At 39.4% G+C, this 4,160-nt stretch overlaps 1 pseudogene; it reads left to right on the plus strand.

Annotated features, from left to right (window-relative positions):
- The first annotated feature begins 2,688 nt into the window (after positions 1-2,688).
- Positions 2,689-3,651, plus strand: LOC100482411 (annotated as a pseudogene).
- The last annotated feature ends 509 nt before the right edge of the window (positions 3,652-4,160 follow it).

Consider the following 4,160-nt stretch of genomic DNA (forward strand, 5'->3'; position numbering starts at 1 on the left):
ATGACCTTCGCTTCCATTTCCACTGTGAAGACAATTGTGAAGTTGGTTAAACAACAAAAAAAAAGCAAAAAAAATAGCATAAGACCATTTCCTTTGCTGGATCTTTCTCCTTCACCTACTGGGTGGAGTTGAAATGGAACTTTTGGTCTCCATGGCTTATGACAGATATGTGGCTATTTATGAGCCCCTACACTACACAACCATCATGAACAGGAAGGTGTGTGTTTTGTTGGTAGTGACCTCATGATTCTTGGGTCTTCATTTAGGGCTTCAGATGCTCTGTTGTGAATTTGCCTTTCTGTGGTCCCAATGTGGTGGACAGCATTTCCTGTGATCTCCCTCTTGTCACTAAGCTTGCCTGCATAGATACCTATATCATACAGATTGTCACTGTTGCCAGTGTGGGATGATCCCCTGAGCTGGTTCATGACTTTGCTTATCTCCTACAGTCTGATCCTTAAAACCATTAAGAGTCACTCTTCTACTGGGCCGTCCAAAGCTCATTCCACTTTGATCACATCACAGTGCTGATTCTCTTTCTTGGCCCATGCATCTTCACCTGTATCTGGCCCTTCAGCAACCACTCTGTGGATAAGTTCCTTGCTGTATTTTACACCGTTGTCACCCCATCTTGAACCTAAATATCTACACTCTGTGAAAGAAAGAAATGAAGACAGCCATGAAGAAATTCTGGCGTGATTTTGTGAGTTCAGGAGAGAATACTGAGATTAAAATGTGATTTAGAAACAAGTTTATAAAAGTTTTTTTCAAAAAACTTAGGTCTTTTAAAAACTGTTATTGATCTGATAGAGAGTATACAAGACTTACACAAGTCAGGCCTTCACGGATATTTTGAAGCTAGCACCAACAAAAAAATAAATGAATGGCTTCAGCTATTTTAAATGATTCCAACTAATTATAAAAATTGTCCATTAAAAACTTAACTTGTATTTAAGATATATCAAATATATGCTTTATTTAGATATTAGAATGGCATTGGTTTAAAGGGAAAATAGAGCAAATCTCCAGAAAGTCTATCACATTTTTCTGCAGTCAGAGTGATGTGGCACTTACTGTGGGCCCAAGGTTGGTTCTCTGTCTCAATAATTTTAATGTCTGAGACAGCACTTACGTGTGGTGCTTCCTAAGAAAACAGTAACTCTGAGTTTCAGTATCTATGGATACTGCCACAGCGCACTCATTTTTTCTTGTGACTCCAAAATGAGTTTTCATAGATACTTTTAAGGCTCTTAATATCATTAAAATTTATTTCCATCTTCTCACTTCAAAATTTCTCGGTTTCAGAATCTATGTCCCTGACTCCAAAAAGACAAAAAAAAAGTTACTAAATTCAGGAATACACACTCATAATTTCCTTAAGAGTAAACTGAATTTACAATATGATATTTAAAAATAAATTACATTTTGCATGTTATCATTCTCCAGGAAACTAATGTAATGACATTTGGATATCATCACATCACTACTAATTCCCATTGATAAAACACAGTTCAGTGGAGTTTCTCTAGCTGTGAATTTATTTTTTTTCTTTTTTTTCAGTTTTATTGAGATATAAGTGACATGCATTATTGTATAAATTTAAGGTATAGATCATAATGGTTTGACTTAAATATATTGTGAAATGATTGCTACAATAAGTTTAGTTAGCATCTATCACCTCACACAGATCCAATGAAAAGAGAAAACAACAAATTTTTTCCTTGTTATAAGAACTCTTAGGATTTACTCTCACAACAACTTTCATATGTATCATATAGCAATGTTAACTATAGTCGTCATGCTGTATATTATATCCCTAGTACTTATTTGTCTTATAACTGGCAAGTTGTACCTTTTAACAACCTTCCTCTAACTCCCCCTCCTCCTGATTAGTACAGATCTGATTCATTCTAGCTGTGAATTTAGAATAGATTCATTCACAACTTGTCATTAGTCCCCTCTGTAAGACATGCATTGACACATGAATAAAAAAACAGCTGTTAAGAAGTTGTGTTTTATCTTTTTTTTTTTTTTAAGAGAGAGGGGGCAGGGGAAGGTCAGAGGGGGAGAGAGAATCCTGAAGCAGACTCCTGCTTGATCTCAGGACCCTCAGATCATGACTGGAGCTTAAACCAAGGGTGTTTAAGTGAACCACCCAGGTGTCCCAAGAAGTTGTGTTTTATCTTTTTAATGAGTTTAATTGTAGACATGAGTCTTGACAACAAAAGAAGATCAATAGGTATTTTTTAGATTATTTTCTCCACTTTTACATATCATATAACCACAACCACAAAACCAGAATTTAATGATTCCCTTGAAATCATAGGGAAGAAATTTAAGGTAGTGAGAGCAAATGTGGTTACAGAGACAAAAGGAAATAGGAAAATAACCCTGTGTATTCATCCAATGAAAACAAATAAAATGTGAATAACACAACAATAACCAAATGTTTTATTTAACTTTAATGATGTTGAGAACAAGACAACTTTTATAATAGGTAAGACTATTATACTATGGTCAAACTGTCTGAAAATGTATTTCTGATAAATTCCAAATTCCTCAGAGATTATTTCCTTATGTTGCATTGTGGAGTGGAGCCATGAGGCCCTGTGCATTGTGGAAGTCATTGGTGTCACCTGCCTACTGCCAGCTCCTTCCCCTGCAGGTCTGTGCCCTTGCCTGGCCTGCATGTGCTGCTCCCACAGCAGCTTCAGCACCTCAGCCAAAAACAATGGTAAGGTAGCTGTGCTAGGGGCTTTCAGAGGAACAGGGTGGCCCCTCTCACCTCTCCTCAAGGGGATCCCCTTGGTGAGCCTCCCGATCCTCTACAATCTTGTTCATGTACCGGAGTAGCCACGGATCGAAGTCACATCGAGACCAGAGCAACTGGGAAAGGCTACCTTGAACCTAAGCAGCTGCCAGACTGCCTGAAAGATTGTTGTGTGGTGGTTATTCCAGCAGGAGACCTGAGAAAACCAGGCGTGATACAGGATGATATCTGTTCAAGACCAATGCCACCACTGTGGCCACCCCGACTACTGCCTGTGCCCAGCATTGTCCTGATGCCATGATCTGCACCACTTCAAATCTGATTAACTCCACCATCTCAATCACAACAGAAGTTTTCAAGAAGCATGGAACATACAACCCCAATAAAATCTTTGGGATGACAACCTGGGCATTGTCAGAACCTTATTATAGAACTGAAGGGTTTGGATCCAGTTCAAGTCAATATTCCTGTCACTGGCGGCCATGCTGAGAAACCATCTTCCCCCCACCACTTTAAGGTGGAGCTTCCCCAGGACCAGCTGACAGCTGTCATTGAGAGGATCCAGGAGGCCAGAACGGAGGTGGGGAAGGCCACAGCTGCAGCAGGCTCTATAACCCTGTCTGTGGAGTATGCTGGAGCCCAATTTGCCTTCTCCCTTGTGGATGCAATGAATGGAAAGGAAGGAGTTGTCGAATGTTTATTAAGTCCCAAGAAACAGAGTGTCCCTATTTCTCCACACCATTACTGATGGGGAAAGAGAGTATCAAAAAGAATCTAGGCATCAGCACCACTTCCCCTTTCCCAGAGAAGATGATAACTGAAGCCATCTCTGAGCAGAAAGCGTCCATCAAAAAAGGAGCAGGGTGAAGAACATGAAATGAGAAAGCAGTTAGCGACCAGTCTGTTTCCCTAACTTATCAAGGCATCATGTCACTGTAAAGCCATAGCAAACCCCTTTCTGTTTCAGTTGTGTTACCGATGAGTGTTGTATTAATATTGCTGTCCCTTTCAAATAGTAGGTCTGTCTGTTGGTACATCAATAAAAGTAGGCTTTATCTTCTTAAAAAAAAAAACAAATAAAACCTACACATACACACAAACAAAGTAAAAATAAAGAAATATTACCATTATTTTTTAGTTCTATTTTTTTTAGTATGTTCATCACCATACAGTACATCCCTAGTTTTTGATGTAAAGTTCCATGATTCATTACTTGCATATAACACCCAGTGCACCACGCAATACGTGCCCTGCTTAATACCCACCACCAGCCTATCCCATTCCCCCACTCCCCTCCCCTCTGAAGCCCTCAATTTTATTTCCCAGACTCCACAGTCTCTCATGGTTCATTCCCCCTTCTGTTTACCCCCCATTTCTTCTTCCTTTTCTT

This window comes from Ailuropoda melanoleuca, unplaced genomic scaffold, assembly GCF_002007445.2.
Source record: "Ailuropoda melanoleuca isolate Jingjing unplaced genomic scaffold, ASM200744v2 unplaced-scaffold6666, whole genome shotgun sequence".
In the NCBI taxonomy this organism is placed as follows: domain Eukaryota; kingdom Metazoa; phylum Chordata; class Mammalia; order Carnivora; family Ursidae; genus Ailuropoda; species Ailuropoda melanoleuca.